Raw genomic sequence first — 20,328 nt, 5'->3', positions numbered from 1 at the left:
CGTCCAGCAGAAAGACTATTATTTATTTCTTCCACTTTTTTCTTTAATTTAAAACAGCTTTTAAATTTAAATATATTTTGATCATATTCTTCCCCTCCCCCAAGTCTTTCCAGATACTCTCCCTGCCCACCCACCCAACTTTAAGTTCTTTCTCAGAAAACAACCAAAAAACAAATACAGCATCAACCCTCCCAACCAAGAAAACAAAATAACACCCAAACAGATAAAAATAACAAACTGTAACCAAATAAAAGCACACACAAAAAACTATGGAGTTCATTATATGTTGGTTAACTACTGCTGGACATGTGGCCTACCCCGGAGTGGTTGATACCACCTAGAGTCACTCCACTGAAGAAATGACTTTACCTCTTCCAGCAGACATAAATGAAAATTCAGTTATTAACCTTTACCCTATGTCTAGGTTTTTCATTCATTCCTTCATTTGTTTTTAAAATAAAATAACAAAAACTATCATCAAAGTTGGACAATACAAATCAACAAAAGAAAAGAGCCAAGATAAAACACAAGAATCAGAGACTTGATTGTTTGCACGCTCAGGAATCCCATAAAAACCATAAACGTAAGGCATAATATCTACTCATAATACATAATATACATAATATATATCTATGCAGGCGCTGAGTTCACATGAGTTTTGCTCAGTTGATTTAGAGGCCCTTGTTTGCTTGGTGTCCTCCATCCCTCTGGCTCTTACATTCTCTCCACCTCCTCTTCCTTGGGGTTCTCTGAACTCTGAAGGGGAGGGATTTGATGGAGACCCCCCATTTGGAGTTGAGTGTTTCACCGCCTCTCACTTCCTGTGTAATGTCTGGCTGTGGGTCTCTATTTCCCATCTGCTGTATCATATCTGATGCTGGCTGAATAAGGCACTAATCTATGAGTCTAGCAGAATATCATTAGGAGCCATCTTATCACTACAATTTTTTCTTTTTGTAGACCAGTAGTCTTTGGTTTTACCCTGGGGTCCTGGGCTGTCTCCGGTTTTTGGTCACCCAGTGTCAGGTGTAAGTTTCATCTTGTGGAGTGGGTCTTAAGTCAAACCAGTTTTTGGTTGGTTACTCCCATGAGCTTTGTGCCACAATTGCCCTAGCCTATCTTGCAGATAGTACACCATTGTAGATTAGATAAAGGTTTTGTGGCTGGCTGGCTTGGTGTTTTTTTGTTTGTTTGTTTGTTTGGTTTTTTTGGTTTTTCGAGACAGGGTTTCTCTGTGGCTTTGGAGCCTGTCCTGGAACTAGCTCTGTAGACCAGGCTGGTCTCGAACTCACAGAGATCCGCCTGCCTCTGCCTCCCGAGTGCTGGGATTAAAGGCGTGCACCACCATCGCCTAGCCTTGGTGGGTTTTTGTTTGTTTTGTTTTAAACTTTTAGTTTATTTGGGAAATTGTCTGCATATCACAGCAGATCAAGTCACCGCAGAGCTACTCCTTTGGCTTTTTGCCAGCCCCAACATTGGCCTGTGCAATCCCCCTGACCTTCTTCATTCTGTTCTTGCATTCCTTTCCTGTTTTCAGGAGGTGTTTTTCTTCTCATAAAGGCCACGTCTTGCCGGGCGGTGGTGGCGCACGCCTTTAATCCCAGCACTCGGGAGGCAGAGGCAGGCAGATCTCTGTGAGTTCGAGACCAGCCTGGTCTACAAGAGCTAGTTCCAGGATAGGCTCCAAAAAAAAAACCACAGAGAAACCCTGTCTCGAAAAACCCAAAAAAAAAAAAAAAAAAAAAAAAACAAAGGCCATGTCTTGCAAGTCTGTGTTTGGACTCATTCTTCTTTGCATAATCGAGAGAATCATAGATCATGACAAAACCAGCTGTTTTCCCACCACCAAAATGAGTTCTGAATCCAAATACAAAGATGACATCTGGTGTGGTTTTGTACATTTTGGCTAACTTCTCCCGAATTTCTGTCTTTGATACTGTTGCCTGCCCAGGGTGAAGGACATCAGTAACCATCTGTTTTCTTTGAAGCAGACAATTGGTCATGAACTCCTGGTCCGGATTGTTACTGTGTCACTCATGATGACTACTGTGCCCCAGTTGATGAGGAGGAAAAGAGTGGCTTGGTGTTTGTTTCTCTTTTGATAGCATGCATAGTACCTTCCTGTACCAAAGACACTAGAATGTACAGGTGAAGGCTCTATGTAGGAATCAGTTCCGCATCTCCATTGTTCAATGCATTGTGTAGGTGTTGTCTATAGGACTTTTGATAGAATGGCCATTTTTATTATGTTAATCCTACCAATCCACGAGCATGGGCAATCATTCCATTCTCTGATATCTCCTTCAATTTCTCTCTTCAGTGACTTAAAGTTTTTATCATACAAGTCTTTCTCTTAGTTAGACATAACTTAATATATTTTCTATTGTTTGAGGCTATTGTGGAAGATGTTCTTTCCCTGATTTCTCTCTCAGACTGTTTGTTGTTTGTATATGGCTCCTGCTTTTTGTGAGTTAATTTTGTATCCAACTACCATGCTGAAAGTGTTTATCAGGAGTTTCCTCATGGAATTCTTTGGGTCACTTATGTATACTATCATATCTTCTGCAAATAAAGATACTTTGACTTCTTCCTATCTAAATTGCATACCATTAATCTCTTTCATTTTCTTATTGCTCTAGCTAAGACTCAAGTGATATATTGAATAGATATGGAGAAATGAATAACCTTGACTTGTTCCTGATTTTAGTGTAATTGCCTTGAGCTTTTCTTCATTTAAGTAGCTGTAGGCTTTATTATATTGAGGTATGTCCCTTATATTTCTACTCTCTTCAGGACTTTTATCATGAAGGGGTATTGGATTTTGTTAAAGACCTTTTCTGCATCTATGAGATGATCACATAGTTGTTGTCTTTCAGTGTCTTTATATGGTGGATTAGCCTCCCTGATCAGAGTGGATGATCTTTTTGATGTATTCTTGGATTTAGTTTGCAAGGCTTTTATTTTATTTTTTTCAAGACAGTTTTGCTTTGTTTTGTTTTGCTTTGCTTTGTTTTGTAGCTTTGGTTGTCTTAGAACTCACTTTTTAGACCAAGCTGACTGCGACCTCAGAGATCCACCAACTGCTGCCTCCCAAGTGCTGGGGTTAAAAGTGTGCACCACCATGCCTGGCTGGTTTGCAAATATGTTAATATTTTTCACATCTATGTTCATAAGGGAAATTGGTTGATAATTCTCTTTGTTGGGTCTTTATGTGGTTTGGGTATCAGGGTAATTGTGGCCTCATAAAATGAACTGAGCAATGTTCCTTCTGTTTCTATTTTGTGTGATAATTTGTTTGTTTGTTTTTTTGGATCTTCGAGACGGGGTTTCTCTGTAGCTTTTTGGTTCCTGTCCTGGAACTAGCTCTTCTAGACCAGGCTGGCCTCGAACTCACAGAGATCTGCCTGCCTCTGTCTCCCGAGTGCTGGGATTAAAGGCGAGCGCCACCACCGCCCGGCTTTGTGTGATAATTTGAGGAATATTAACTTTAGCTCCTCTTTGAATGTCTGACAGAACTCTTCACTAAAACCATCTGGTGTGTATTACCATTACCTGGTCTGTAAGGCTGACCATTGGGGCTGTTTTACTCTCTGATCTTCAGGCAGACCCTTATTTATTAAAATACAATTGAAATGCCACTACATTTCCTTTTTTATCTAAAATAAAAAAGCTATAAATAATATAAGAAAACTATATACAATAAGTACAATGACGATATACAATATATTATATAGGCAATAAATATATCAACAATATCTAGTCTCTGAAAAAGTCAGAGAAAATATTTCTTATCTATCCTATCTTGGTAAGTTCTAAGTCTTATACCTAATTTACTTTCTATCATAACTTGCTTTCTGTATCTGGTAAATTATAACTATAGCTATCTAATCTTCAACTCCCTCAGAGACCGAAGAAGGAAATATTATTAACTGAGTAAGCAAGAAGTGCAAGGAAGCGACTTCTAAAAAATGTGAGAAATGACAAAAACAGCTGACTTCCTGAACAGTCACCCAAAGTTCCTCTGCAGCATTAGAGCATCCATCTTTGGCCTACAGGCCTAACATATCCAGAAGGCTTTTCTGTGAAGCAGGATATTTTGTGTTCTGCTTGTCTCATTAGGACAGCATACTGTCAACAGTTGAGGCAGGGGCATTTTCTTGCCCAGTGACTTACTTTTGCCACAAAGAAAGTAAACCCCCTGTGGAGCTTCTTTGATGATCATGATCTTCTCTGAAGTAGATTGGTGCTGACAGGAGCAGACATGTCTCATTGTCATAAAAAAGAAGAACCAGCCGGGTGGTGGTGGCGGCGCACGCCTTTAATCCCAGCACTTGGGAGGCAGAGGCAGGCAGATCTCTGTGAGTTCGAGGCCAGCCTGGTCTATAAGAGCTAGTTCCAGGACAGGCTCCAAAGCTACAGAGAAACCCTGTCTCGAAAAACAAAAACAAAAACAAAAAAAAACAACAACAACCTAGGTTTTTTTTTTTTTAAAGATTTATTTATTATGTATACAACATTCCTTCCATGTATGCTTGCATGCCAGAAGAGGGCGCCAGATCTCATTGTAGATGGCTGTGAGCCACCATGTGGTTGCTGGGAATTGAACTCAGGACCTCTGGAAGAACAGTCAGTGCTCTTAACCTCTGAACCATCTCTCCAGCCCCAACCTAGGTTATTAAAACATCTTAAATGCCATATTCTGTAGATCTCTGAAGTGTTTGAAGGTGACCTGTATATCTAAAATGTATCTTTGTTTGCCATGAAAACATACCTAATGTGACTACAAATTTGATTATACTAGGTGATTAACTAGTAACCTATATTTCCTTATTATCTTAAAGAGTTGGTAATCATTTTTAAGAACTAGAAATTTACATTACATTGTTTTTGTTTGTTTATTTGGTTTTGGTTTTTGAGACCTGGTTTCTCTGTAGCTTTGGAGCCTGTCCTGTAACTAGCTCTTGTAGATCAGGGTGGCCCTGAACTCACAGAGATCTGCCTACCTCTGCCTCTTGAGTGCTGGGATTAAAGGTGTGCATACCGCCAAGCTCTGCATTACATTGTTAAATGAACTGTATAGGTACAATACCTTGAACAAGATTAGACATGTATATACAGTATGTTTTTTTTTTGTTTGTTTTTTTTTTTGGTTTTTCAAGACAGGGTTTCTCTGTGGTTTTGGAGCCTGTCCTAGAACTAGCTCTGTAGACCAGGCTGGTCTCGAACTCACAGAGATCCGCCTGCCTCTGCCTCCCGAGTGCTGGGATTAAAGGCGTGCGCCACCATCGCCCGGCTTATACAGTATGTTTTAACAAAATTAATCTCAAATTTGTGTTAATATACAAAATTTGTATACAATATATAAAAGTACAACCAATGTAAAACATTTAAAACTAATAGTTACTTTTTAATAGATCCAATAATCTACCTTTTATCATATCATATCCATATTCTCCCTTTTTCTTCTTAGAGTAGATTCAGTAATCTACCTTTTTATCTTATTATACCTATACACCCTTTTTTCTTTTCCTTTCTTTTTTATTCTTTTTTCTTTTTTTCATTTTCTTTCTTTTCTTTCCTTTGTTTTCCTTTCTTTTCTTTTTTTTTTTTTTTCCCGTTTTTTGAGACAGGGTTTCTCAATAGCTAATGGAGCCAGTACTGGAACTTGCTTTGTAGACCAGGCTGATCTCAAACTCTCAGAGATCCTGAGTGCTGGGATTAAAGGCTTGCACCACCACCACCTGGCTTTTTTTTTTTTTCTTTTCTTTTCCTTTCAAAATAAGAACCTTGAATCTAATTTCCTTTATTTAGCTTTTTTCCTGGCCATTACCCACAACAACCTGTAACTAACACACTATACAAAGACAAACATCCATAATCCATTTTTTGATAATGTGGGTATAGTTTTCTAGGCTACTTCCTGCTGATTAGGGGTGCTGATAATCTTATGGGGACCCAAAGAAAATTTAGAAGTCCTTACTGGCCGGGCGGTGGTGGCGCACGCCTTTAATCCCAGCACTTGGGAGGCAGAGGTAGGCGGATCTCTGTGAGTTCGAGACCAGCCTGGTCTACAAGAGCTAGTTCCAGGACAGGCTCCAAAACCACAGAGAAACCCTGTCTCGAAAAACCAAAAAAAAAAAAAAAAAAAAAAAAAAAGAAGTCCTTACTGAAGTATTCTGTGAGGATGGATTATTTCAGCCAGCAGTCTTGAGGCTGTTCTGGATGTAGAACTCAGAGGAAACTGCAACAGAGGTGCTCTGAAACATTGGAGCATCTGGGCCATCCGTTCCCACTGGAGATTTTTCAGGGGGTCTTCTTTGATCAAACCTTATTTTTTCTTAACCCAAAATGAACTCACAGCCTCTCATTTCCTGTGGAAACAAAAGCAAAACCTCTTCTCCAAAGTAACATATCTTTTGACTTAAAATTTTGAAGTCAAGGCATTTTCAAAATATATAGGTTGGATTAATCCAATGCTGTTTAGCAGCTGTTGCTCCTTCCTCAGCCATCAAACAATTCAAAGACAACATAATAACATACAGTATCCAGATTCTCTTTGTGTTTTCCATCTTTACATGGAAGCTAAGCCGGGGTGGATGGGAGCTGGGAGCACTAGTTTTTCTCCAAACCCAGGTGGCTAGGTTTGGGTCCAGCTCCTAAAGCTGGAATTCCAATCCCAACTCTGTCCTGGGCTGGTGGCTAAAAAGCCTCAGGTGAACTGATTTTTCATAAATTCATACCCCATGTTGGGCACCAAATGAAGCACAATTAATAAAAACTCAGAGAAATTGGGGTTCAACCTGAAGATCTGAAAAGCAAAGCAGCCAGCCACTGGCTCTTACCTCAAACTCAGTCTGAATTGACAATCATGTCTCCAGGAATCCCAAAATGAGACTGTGTCTAAGAGCTGTCTCCTGCTGTTTTATAATCTTCTCTAGGGCTTGGATTAAAGGCATGTACCAGAGAGATTAAAAGCATGCACTGCCCAGTTTCTATGGCAACTAGTGTGGCTACTGGGATTAAAGGTATGTGTTACTACTGCCTGGTCTGTAAGGTTGACCAGTGGGACTGTTTTATTCTCAGATCGTCAGGCAGGCTTTATTTATTAAAATACAATTGAAATGCCACTACAAACAACATGTAGATTAATAGAAATGGATTCAATTATAAGAGCTAGTTAGTAACAAGCCTAAGATAAGGCTAAGTTTTCGTAATTACTAATAAGTCTCTCTGTCACTTTTTGTGAGCTGGCGGCCCCAAGAAAGATCTATTTACATTTGGGATATTAAGCATTGAAATGTCCTCTTGGTGGACTTTTCTTTTGGTGAGCATGGATGGAGTGTCCTTCCCTATCTCTTCTGATTAGTTTTGATTTGAAGTCTATTTTGTCAGATATTAAAGTGACTATACCAGCTTTTTTCTTAGGTCCATTTGCTTGAAATTTAATTTTTCCAACCCTTTACCTTACAGTGATGCCTATCCTTGATATTATGGTGTTTGGCAGTTTAGATTTTCTACTTTACGAGTTAAGGTTGGGATACTCTTGCTTTTCTAAGAGCTTCCCATTCTTTAAGATAAAATGACAAATACCACGGCTGTGAGGTTTTCACACACCCATCGTGCTCTTTATTATTGTAATAGCCACAGGGACTTCTTTCCCTTTTTCCTTCCTGATACCGCTAATATTTTGGAATTGTTTTGTTTTGCTTTGCCATGCTAGAAGGTGAACCCAGGATTCATGAGGCTCCTCTGAATCTTGGCAGAGCAGCTTCATCTTGCAGCAAGCTGCCATTTAACTTTCCCAGGTTCCAGAGGCAGCGAAGCAGCCATCCTTCTCACTGTAGGACAATGCTCGTTGAGTGCAGCAGAATCCCTGACAGCAGGTTGGATGGCTACACACAGAGCTCTCCCCATCTCTGGTTTGACGGAGCCTTTATCTGAGCCTGCAGTCACCGGCACTTTAACACTAGGTAGCGCTCTGAACCTAGATTTGCAGCCATTTGCTGCACTTTTTCTTTTCTTTTTTTTTTTTTTAAACATTTTTTTGGGTGTTTGTGCATGCATTGTGTGTGTGAGAGAGAGAAAGATAGAAAGGAAAAGAGAAAGAGAGTGCATATGATGGATTTGTGCCCATGCCACCACTAGAAATGTCGAGACTAAAGGACAACTTTTAGGACTCATTTCTCTCCATCATGTGGTCCTGAAGATCACGTTCAGTTGCTCAGCCGTCTCACCAGTCTTACACATTTAGAGCCATATAAAATCGAACTTTCTGAGCCAGCAAGATGGGTAAAGGCATTTGTCACCAATCTCAATACCTAGGTTAAATCCTCAAGACCTGATGTCCATGTGAAAGGAGAGAATCAGCTCCCAAAATTATCCTCTGACCCCACATGCTTGAGATGGCATGGTATGCTCACACACACATACCCATCATGTACTTACACACAGTAGGCATGTACACACACAAAATAAGTAAATATGATTCAAAACAAACTGGAGCTTCCTAAGGGGAAAGGGGCTGGTGACTTTGGGGAAAATACAGCTGCCTGTAGGTCCCCATAAGTGACCCTTAATAAATCATTTTATTCAATATGAACTTGAGGGCCCAAAGTGGTGGCACATGTCTTATTCTCAGCCCTCAAGAGGCAGGGGCAGGCAGATCTCAGTAAGTTCAATGCCAGCCTGATCTACATATTGGGTTCTGGGGTAGCCAGAGCTACAGTAGAGAGACCGTGTTGAAAACAAAAAAGACGGACCTGAATGAATTGTTCTTGGAGTTGCTGGGGCAGATGTTATTCTACAGATCCACAGAAAAGTCTCACAGTACAGAACCTCAAACATGGGGTACTGGGGTACTGTTTTCCTTTCTGAGGACCCAACTTTGCTCAGTTCTCATCTCCTGTCTGGCAAAATAAAGACCTCAGCACTTATGGTGCAGAGTCTCAAAAGCAAGATGCGTCTTTTGCCTTCTCCTCTCTCACCCGTCACAGTGACTCCAAGGCAGGCCACTGGAACTAGACTTTTCCTAGATCACAGAAAGTGGGTTTCTTTTCCCTCAAAAGCCAGCCATAAAGCAGAAAAATACTCTTGTCAACACCCCTCAGCCTTTCCTTGTAACAGCTGGTCAGGGAATGAAGACGTCACTCAAAAGCCCTTGCTCCATAGCCGGGAGGAAGGAATGCTGCCTGGAGAGGCTCAGCTGGAGCAGACTGGCCTTGCTATGTTTATGCCCCAGGCTGTTCTGTCCCTCAGGCCCTTCACGTCCAGTCACACTTCTACGGGCCATCCCTGCTCCTTTGCAAAAGAGCAAAAATAATAGCAGATCAGAGACACTGGGTCTCCAACCCAAAGGCTTTCATGTCCTATAAAACCATGGCCAGGTGAATTTGCTGTGTTTAATCTGTTTTTCGTCACCAAAGTGCAAGCCAAGACCCTTTAGGATGAAACAGAAAGGGGTCCTCCTGTCTTCTCTACCACTGCAGCTAATTCTATTTCCTTGTATATGAAAATGTATTTCAGCTTCATTCTCGAGACCCATTCCAGGTGAACAGGGAATTGTGAATGTTCCATCTCTCTGGGCATGTTAGAGCTGCTGTGGGCTCACTGCTGGCCAGTGAGCTCCTGAGAACCAGCTAGCTGCAAGTCCTCTGTGTGTGCTGCCTGACTTTTGCTCTCTGGGTTGGACTGTGGTGAGCAGCCGGAGAGCCTTAGCGTACGTGAGGTCCTAGGTTAGATCCTTGCACCAAAAATCAAGCAAATAAGTAGCACTTTTGTTCTCATCTTTAGTTGCAGTATGGTGAGACACCTAGATACGGGCCATTTTCTTTTATCTCTAGCTAGTATCCCTAACTAATCTAGAAATACGTATACCTGGCTGGTCTTGAACCTACAGAGATCCACTTACCTCTACTCTCCAAGTGCTGGGATTAAAGATGTGTACTACTATGCCTGACTAGATAGGGACTTTAAAAAATTGTCAGGTGGGGCAGTGGTGGTGTATGCCTTTAATCCTAGCACTCAGGAGGCAGAGACAGGCAGATCTCTGTGAGTTCAAGGCTCAGCCAGGACAGGCTCCAAATTTACAGAAAAACCCTATCTCAAAAAAAAAAAAGAGAAAAAAAACAGTAAAATTTTGGTATCCCAAATATGTACATATCTTTTACCAAATCTGGGGACTGCTTGACTGTCATTTAAGTATTCCTGTCTTCGCTTTCTTTCTCTTTGCCTCCTAAACTCTAATTATATTTATATCTGACAGTCTGATACTACTTCCCAAAACTGGACTGTCCTGTTTCTCTTCTATCTGCTCTTTGGTTTGGATAATTTCTGTTGTCTGTCTTCTGGGTCACTGATCATTATTCTATGTCCTCTACTGTTAAGTCAGAGGTAGAACAGAAAGAAAAAGCTAAGGGAATATGAGCAGGGAAAGAATCCCCTTTCACATACACACACACATACCCTCACCTGGTGGAGAACATTGACATGCTGGGCTTGTCTGAAAACTCAGTATTCAGAAGGCAGAGCAGTAGGATTGACAGTTCAGGCCCAGTCTAGGGGCAGCAAGATGACTCTGTGGGTAAAGACTGATGACCTGAATTTGATCCCTGGGACCCGCATGATTAAAAAAGAAAACCAGCTCCTCTAGCTGCTCTCTGCCCTTCTTGTGACATGTATGTATATCACACACACACACACACACACACACACACACATACTACATAAATAAAATATTAAAAAAAAGAAGAATTAAAAAAGAAACTCAATGAACTGGAGGTGTGGGGATTACCATAAAGAGTGGCCACCAACACAATACCCCTTTAACCAAGGGTAGCTCCTAGTTGCAGTCCCACCCCTCAGGATGCTAAGGCAAGAGTATTTGAAGTTTGAGGCTAGCACAGACTGTACTAGACTCTCAAAACTACCAAATGGTTGGTGAGACTGTTCAACAGGAAAAAGTGTGCTGTCAAACCTGATGAATTCAATCTCTGGGACCTATGTAAAGGGAGCAGAGAACTGACGACCCCAGGTTGTCCTCTGACCTTCATATGTACTCCACGGTATGTATGTAGCTCCCCGCAAACATACAAGTAAATAAATGTGAGCTAGGAGGCTGGCGTGGGATTAAGAGCACTTGTTGCTTTCTTAAAGGATGTGGGTTCAATTCCTAACACCCACGTGGTGTAACTCCAGTCCCTGGGGATCTAATGCTCTCTTCTGATCTCCTTTGGCATCAGGCACAAATATGATGCACTTTCATACTTGCAGGCAAAACACTCATACGCATAAATCTTGAAAAAAAAAAGTGTGGCACACACCTTTAATCCCAGCACTCAGGAGGCAGAAACCAATGGATCTCTGTGAGTTTGAGGCCAGCCTGGTCTACAGAGTGAGTTCCAGGGCAGGCTCCAAAGCTACAGAGAAACACTGTCTCCAAAAACAAAATGAAAAGAGAGAGAGAGAGTTCAATGTCATCCTCACCTACATAGTGAGTTTGGGCCTAAACTGGGCTACCTGAGACCTTATCTCAAAATAATAAAAATCAAATATGATTGTGAAAGCCCCAGTAGACAGAGACAAAAGGAGTCGGCATTCCGAGCCATCTCCCCAGTTTTCCAAAATTTTACTAGATATATAAAAACTTAGTGTCTCCAGATTTTTTTCACTCCCACTCCTTCCTCTACTAGACAAGATGAGAACGATTCACCTTAACCCAACCAAGATGGAAGCAATACCGCAACATCATCTCCTAAGCTATCGTTCTGAAGATTGACCCAAGGGCCTCATGCACCTTGGGCTGGGCAAGCTCTCTCCCACTGAGTTATCCCCTGATGCCTCACTGCAATCTTGCCTCACCTCACTCCATGTTCCCTCCTGTTTCCCAGTAAGACCTGATCCTTCACCCTCCCCTCTGATGGGGGTTGGAGTCCACTTATCAGCACCATCGGCCTGAAACCTTGCTCTGCTTTTCAGAGTCATCTCAGGGCAAAAATTGTTATGTTCCAGAGCTCCTCAAGTCCCCAGTTTTGTCCCTCCGTGTTCTGAGGCCACTCAGTTCAACTGCCTCATTTGGTGACCGGGTGCATTCCTGAATTCCTAGCCTCTTGCTCAAACTAAGAACAGCAAATATACGCTCAGGAAAAAGCTCCTGCAATTGTTGGCTTGTTTTTCTGTGACCAGCCCTACCCTGCAGTGGTAGGCTCTGCTCCCTCTGATTCAGCAGTAGTTGGGAACATGCATACACACAGTATATATGTGTGTGTTACTGTAGGTGTTAGGGTCACTCTGAGCTCTGGCAATCCCAACAAGCTACACTGGGGCATCCATCCTCAGTACACCAATTAAAGAGATCATAGTGAAAACAAAGAAGATTTATTCAATAGGCAAAAGGAGCGAATAAGCAGGTCGGGTTATTCCCCTGCCCAAGGGCCATCTTCTAGATCCTACATGAAGTCTAGGTTTGAAGAGAGCGCAAGAGTGCATATAACGAAGCAGTTCTGGTCAAGATGTCGTCCTGCCCATCCCTGACTCATCATTGCTTCTGCTGCAGTCTGTCCTTCAAAGTGGAGTGTGCAAAGTCTTTTGGGGGGAAGCATTTTTTTCTCTGATTTCCCCTTCCCCAGCATAGGAATCCTAGGAAAATTCATATTTTGGGACCTATTGTTTGAATAATCTGATAGCCAAAGGAAAGGGCACAGAGTCTGTTCAGACTATCTTCTCCTTTCCAGGATGTGTGTCTGTGTCTGTCTGTCTATCTGTCTGTGTGTCTGTGTGCTGTTGGGGGTGGAGTGCTCTCCCACTGAGATACTAAGATACTGTCGTCTCTCTCTGAGACTGTTGAGAAAATGATACTTGTTTGTGTGTTTTATCTAGTGAAAGCAACTCTATAACTCCATTCTATTTAAAGTAGGACTAGATAAAAACTTTTTTTTTTAAGAAAGGATTTCTTTTCTTATATTCCAGACTGGCTTCCAACTATACAGCAGGAACCTTCTGTTCCTTCTGCTATACCTCCAAAGTATATCCAGTTTATGCAGTGCTGGGGATCAGACCCAGGGCTTTGTGGATGTTAGACAAGGACTATCTTCAGGAACACGTCCAGATTGGGATACCAGAGTCTCTTTTCAGATGACAGTAACAGCTGTTTGTTTCTTTTTCTTTTCCTTCCTTCTGATCACAGGCAGGCCTCAAGCTCACAGAAATCAGCCTGTCTCAGCCTCCCCTGCCCAGCAGCTTGTTTCTTTAATATATTAAACATGCATTTGTTTGTTGTGTGTGTGTGTGTGTGTGTGTGTGTGTGTAGAGACAGGGGGGAGAGGAGGGGAGGGCAATTTGAAGGAGTTAGTTCTCTCCTTCCACAGCTAGGTTCTGGAGATCTGATCTAATTTGGGTCCACAGGTGTGGCTGCAGGCACCTTTACCTGGTGAGCCCTCTTGCTGGCCTGGTATTTGTTACTTCAAGGCTCCACTGGCTCCATTTATCTCTTATCTCTCCCAGTGCTCGTCGTCTATCTTTCTGAGTTGTCCACAGCTGGTGCTTGCTTGGAGAGTTGATGTAACCTTTTTTTTTTTTTTTTTTATTGTTGCTCTCCTTGTCTTTGGTGGCATCCTGCACCCAGCACTGGGAACTGGACATGGGACGTTTTTGCACCTAAGTCACATGCTAGGTGACTGAGCTAGACCCCAGGCCCTATTGTTGTTGTACTTCCTTCAGAAATGCTTAGTTTCAGAGAAATCAGGCAAATAGTTGACTCCGTATGTTTAGTAAGAAGGGAACAACTCAGAAGCTGTGTGTGTCGACTCACATGTAAGAGCCCAGCACCCAGGAAGCTGAGACCGGGAAATGACCATGAGTTGGAAGTCAGCCTGAGCTATACAGTGAGTTCCGAGCTAGCTTGGACTACGGAGACCCTTTCAAAAAACACAACACAACTCCGGAGCTAAGTATTGGAGTGCGGCTCTTCCACGCCCGGTGGGGGAGGGGGTACTACCCTCATAGCACCTGGATGCGCTTTTTCAATAGAAGCCTCTAAACTGTCCTTTAGGACTCCTGGGGGGATTTCCACCACATGAGCATGAGCATTAATAATTATTGGTAGTTGGTGACTGGCTTAATCTTCAGCACTCCTTCCTCCCCAAGAGGCCTGGGTGAGGCTCAAAGTCCCAACCCTCTAATCATAGGGGCTCCCCAACAGCCAGCCCCACTGAGTGAAGCAATCCAGGGGTTTCCAGCTCAGGAACATCCAAAATGATACCACTTTGGTTATTTTAAGGGTTTTAAGAACTGTCCAGAATAGATTTTATGGACCCACATCACAAGTATCTATAAAATATGCATAGTCTCAAGGATTTGAAAGAAATGACTGAGGTAGCATTATAACATTTTTTTTCTTTCTAAAATGTTCCTGATTGGGACTGGAGAGATGGCTCAGCAGTTAAAAGCACTGGCTGCTCTTCCAGAAGACCTGAGTTTAATTCATGTGGCAGCTCACAATTGTCTGTAACTCCAGTGCCAGGCAACCTGACACCCTCACACAGACAAATGCGCACATAAAAGAAAACAAATGTTTCTGAACATTATTATATTGTCTGTTAGAAGGCTATAAATAAAGCCTATGGTATGGTAGCACACGCTTGTCATCACAATATAGCAGGCTTTTCTGTACTGCCGGCTCCCAAATAATGATATGGAGACTTATTATTAATTGTGAAAGCTCAGCCTGTAGCTTAGACTTGTTCCACTAGCTCCTATAACTGAAATCAATCCACTTACATTTGTCTGCATTTTGCTTCATGACTTTTTACCTCTCTTCCATCTTACACATCATGTTTCCCCTCCATGTCCTCTGGCGTATTTCTTATGTCTAGGGAAGTCCTGCCTAACCGCTTCCTGCCTAGCTATTGGTCATTCAGCTCTTTATTAAACCAATCAGAAGGTACCTTGACAAAGACACATCTTTACAGTGTGCAAAAAGACTGTTCCACAACATCAAAACACACAGGAGGCTGAAGCGGGAGGCTCTTGAGTTCAAGACCTGTCTGTGCTACATAGAGAAATCTGTTTTTAACCAAAGGGGAAGGGGTTGCACAACTAGGTAAAGATTGTCAAGGGGAGCAGGAACAGAATCTCAAGGGGATTGGAAATGGTAATGGAGATTGTGGCGTATTCCTTTTTATGCATTTTTGCAGGGCTCAGGATGAAATCCAGTGCTTCACATGTTAGGCACATTTTACCACTAAGTTGTATTTCCAGCCTTATGAAATATGTATGTATTCATGCATGCATGTATTGAGACAGGATCTTGCTATATTGACTAGACTACCTCTGCCTTCCAAGCGGCTGGGATTACAGATGTGTGTCACTGGCTTAAATGTTTTCACCACTCGATTTCTGTACCATGTGAATGCGTAAATATTATGTTTTAGGCTAGAGGCTAATCAGGCCATGCCCACTGCAGCAGTCTCTTTCTCACGGATGCTGTGAAAGAAACTGAGAGCCTGTCACTGGTTCAGAAACTGGCTGACAGGTGCCCCAGGTGCCCACATCTCATGAAAAGAGGTGTTCAATTCTCACTTCCCCAAGGAAGTCTGTAGGCTGAGGCGGCCAGGCATGGAGTCATCAGAGGCTACCAGCACAATAGGCATACTCCAACTAGATGTGCCTCTCCTCTCTTCTGCCCCACTTTCTTGAGGTGAGGCCCCCCCACTCCCACTCTCACCTGACCCTTGCAGGGGAGTCAGGGACAGCCTGGCTGCAGGCTGTGCTGGGAAGTGGACTACTCACCAACTCTGAGTCATAAACGGCTCCTTCCTCTGAAATCTGTAAGAAGGGACTCCTACTCTGTCATGTGGGCCAGAGCTCTCCTCAGAGCCTTCTTCATGCTGCCGTTTGTCTGTCTGCCCGTGGTGTTGATAACTCTATACCCCCCAATCTCCTGAGACATAGAGTTGAGTCCCTATGTAGTAGCCAGTGTGGATAAAGACCCTGCCGCAGAGCCTGTCTCTGTGGAACTAGACCTCTCTCCCTCCCTCAGTCACCATTTCTTGTTTCACCACTGTGGAAGCAGATGCACATACTAACACACACCAGCAAGTCACAGGCCATCAGCTGTGTAAATATTTCGAGAAGCAGGTAATTCGTTATACTGTAAAGACAACAGGAAACAATGGAACTGACTCATTTCAGGGACAAAGAAAACTATCTTTAAGAGGCTGTGATGAGCAAAGAGATTGTAACATTTCTGTAAAAGTTTGTAACCAGAGTCATTAAGGGTTAAACTCTGGCTGGGTGGTGGTGGCACATACCTTTAATCCCAGCACTGGGGAGGCAGAGGCACGCAGATCTCTGGCAGATCTCTGTGAGCTTGGTCTATGGTCTACAGAGTTCCAGGATAGGCAGGACAGTTTCACAGAGAAATTCTGCCTTGAAAAACCAAAAAGAAAAAAAGAAAGAAAGAAAAGAAGAGAGAGAGAGAGAGAGAGAGAGAGAGAGAGAGAGAGAGAGAGAGAGAGAGAGAGAGGGATAAAGTCTGGGCTCTGGTTATCCCAGCAAAGTAGACTGTGTGTCTTGTTCCCAGTATGCAAAATAAAGCCCCCAGTAATAGGGGCTAGAGAGATGGCTCAGTAGTTGAGAGCACTGACTGCTGTTCCAGAGGACCTGGTTCAATTCTCAGCACCATGTGGTGGCTCACAACTGTCCAAAATTCATTTCCAGTATATCTGACACCCTTTTCTGGCTTCTGGGAGCATTGCACACCATTGTGCACAGACATAGGTACAGGAAAAATATTCATACATTTAAAATAAAATCTCAGGCCGGGCGGTGGTGGCGCACGCCTTTAATCCCAGCACTTGGGAGGCAGAGGCAGGCGGATCTCTGTGAGTTCAAGACCAGCCTGGTCTACAAGAGCTAGTTCCAGGACAGGCTTCAAAACCACAGAGAAACCCTGTCTCGAAAAAACCAAAATAAATAAATAAATTAATTAAATTAAATAAAATCTCAGCCGGGTGGTGGTGGCGCACGCCTTTTAATCCCAGCACTCGGGAGGCAGAGGCAGGCGGATCTCTGTGAGTTCGAGACCAGCCTGGTCTACAAGAGCTAGTTCCAGGACAGGAACCAAAAAAAAGCTACGGAGAAACCCTGTCTCGAAAATCAAAAATAAAATAAAACAAAATCTCAAAAAACAACCAAACCGAAACCAATAATAATGAAAAGCAGAGATTCATTTGTCTTAGTGTTCTGTTGCTGTGAAGTGACGCTATGAACAAGGCAACTCTTACAAAATAAAATATTTTATACTTTCTTACGGGGGCTTACTCATAGTTTCAGAGGTTTAGTCCATTGTCATGATGGCGAGCATGGCAGCACACTGGCAGACATGATGCTGGAGAAGTAGCGGAGGATTCTACATCTGGATCCACAGGCAGCAGGAGAAAAGAAACCTCAAAGCCCACCCCCAGTGACACACTTCTTCCAGCAAGGCCACACCTCCTAATCCTTTCAAATAGTGCCACTCCCTGGCACTCAAAAACAGGAGCCTATGGGGCCACTCTTATTCAAGCCACCACAATATTTAATGTGGGCCACACTAAGAAGAGGAAAAAAGAGAGGAGCCCAGTGACCCCCAAGTCTGAGTCAAGGTTTTAGTTTAAACAGAGAGCAAGAGGTATACCTAAGTAAGGTAACCTGGTTGAAGTGTGGTCTGTCCCGCAAGGTGGTTTGACCAGTTATTAAAATGTGTGCAATGTCTTCCTGGAAGGCAAGTGCCTTCTCTTGATTCAGCACTTCTCTTCCCTTTGCATGAGATTCCTGAGGAAATTTTCATTCTTCAGGATTCATTGTTCCAATAGCCTATGGGAGAGGAACTGTCTCTCTTTAGAACATCTCCTGCCAAGAGAGCTACAAGCTTTTACCAAAAGATTCTAAATCAGGCTATTCACTCCATCTTTATCTCTTTTTATTGCACAGGCAAAGGTATGATGAATGCAGATGTAACTTTGTTATCATTTAAGATCATTCCTTTCAATTGCAGGATTCAAGGCCAGCACCTTATGCATTGTGTCTGGATGTTCCAAGTCAGGCTGAGAAACAGTAATTACCAGACCAGGATCCTATTGAGTCTCACTGCATGGTTCAGTATGGCCTAAAACTCACTATATATACTGAGCTGGCCTTGAACTCACAGTAATCTGTTGTAGAATAATATAAACCGGGCGATGGTGGTGCATGCCTTTAATCCCAGCACTCGGGAGGCAGAGGCAGGCGGATTTCTGTGAGTTCGAGACCAGCCTGGTCTACAAGAGCTAGTTCCAGGACAGGCTCCAAAGCCACAGAGAAACCCTGTCTTGAAAAACAAAAACAAACAAACAAAAAATATTATTTTAAGGTGTGTTACTTTTGTTTATGCTGCATTTGTTTAACTCCGTGAAGCTGTGATTCTTTCCCTGTCTAAAACACCTGATGGTCTAATAAAGAGCTGACCGGCCAATAGCGAGACAGGAGAAAGGACAGGCGGGGCTGGCAGGCAGAGAGAATAAATAGAAGGAGAAATCTGGGAGGAGAGGAAGGAGCAAGAAAAGAAGGGGCCAGTCACCCTGTTACACAACCAGCAATGGAGAAAGAAAGAAAGAAAGAAGAGAGAGAGAGAGAGAGAGAGAGAGAGAGAGAGAGAGAGAGAGAGAGAGAGAGAAAGAAAGGGTATATAGAACTAAAGAAAGCTAAAAGTCCAGAGGCAGAAAAATAGATGGGATAATTTAAGAAAAACTGCCTAGAAACAAGCCAAGCAAAGGCTGAACATTTATAAGAAATAATAAGTCACCGTGAGTGTATTTATTTGGTAGCTGGGTGGCCGGCCCCTCAAAAGAGTAAGGAGTAGGGAATGAAAAAACCAACACCCAACAACAGTAATCCTCCTGTCTCAGTTTTTCCCAACCCCCCAGTGCACAAGTGGTTTGGGACCACAAGTGTGTGTACACTATCATGTTCGGCTGACATGGGAAAGAGGAAGAGAAGTGGGTGAATTCTCATATTTCCCCACCAGAGAGAGCAAGAGTGCGGGTTCTTTTATACAGTTAAGGGGAGTTGCTTGGCTTTATCTCCTGTGCCATTTGTGCGGGATCCTTGTCTACAGGGGTAAGTCTCATGATCTTGTTAAGTTGTAAGTTTTACATCAGGTTATCTTTCTTGAGACTGGACATTTGGGACAAGGCCTTGGGTCATTGGGCATTAAGCTCTCGATGTTTCTATGAAGGCATTACATGACACGAGTCAGGCTCCAAGTAGTCAGGTAGGGTTTATTGTTAGGGCAATTTCGTTTTTATTTCTGGCATTTGTCCGTACATTCTGCCTATTTATTTATTTATTTATTAGATTTTATTTATTTTGTGTATGTGTGTGTGAAAGGGTGGGGAAAGTATCCCTATGCCTAGGAACTGTGAAGGTTACAGGACAGCTTTTGGGGAATCAGTTTTCTCTTGCCTTTTTCCTTTTAATTTATGTGTGTGCCTGTGTGAATTTGTGTGCTATATGCACGCAGTGCCTGCAGGGGGCAGAAAGCATTGGCTCTCCCTGGAGCGGGAGTTACAGATGCGTGAGCCCCCTGAGGTGGGTGAGGAAAACCACTCCCAAGTCCTCTGGAAGAGTATTTTTTCTTAAGCACTAGGCCATCTCTCCACCTTGTTTTTAAGGCAGGGTGTCTCCTGTTGTTTCTGCCATTGAACTTTTGATAAAAGGTACGGTGTGACTCTCCTGTCTCTACTTCCCATCCCCCAAACGAGTTCTGGAATTGCAGAACTCCTTTAGCTTAAACAGAAATGTCCTGGAGCTGTCTAGATGGCTCAGCAGTCAAGAGCACTGACTGTTCTTCCAGAGGGCGCAGGTTAGATTCCCTGCACACACATGGCAGTTTAGAACTGTCTGTCACTTCAGTTCCAGGGAATCTGACACCCTCTCCTGGTTCCTGTGAGCTGCAAGCATTCACATGGTGCACAGACAGGCAAAATACACATAAGGTGAAATAATTATTTTTAATTAAAAAATTTAAACATTTTATTTTTATGTATATGGGTGTTTTGGCGCATGTATGTCTGTGCACCATTTGTGTACGTGTGAAGAACAGAAGAGGGCGCTGAATGCCCTGGAACTTGAGTCACAGACGTTGGTTGTGAGCCACCATGTGGGTGTTGAGAATTAAACCCTGCTCCTCTAAAGAGCCCTAAGTGCTCTAACTGCCGTGCCATCCTTCCAGTGCCCTTATCTGGCTTTTTTTTTTTTTAAATATTTATTATGTATACAATATTCTGTCTGCATGTATGCCTGTAGTCCAGAAGA

This window comes from Chionomys nivalis, chromosome 8 (assembly GCF_950005125.1).
Source record: "Chionomys nivalis chromosome 8, mChiNiv1.1, whole genome shotgun sequence".
NCBI classification, from domain to species: domain Eukaryota; kingdom Metazoa; phylum Chordata; class Mammalia; order Rodentia; family Cricetidae; genus Chionomys; species Chionomys nivalis.
This window is presented reverse-complemented; position numbering follows the sequence as displayed.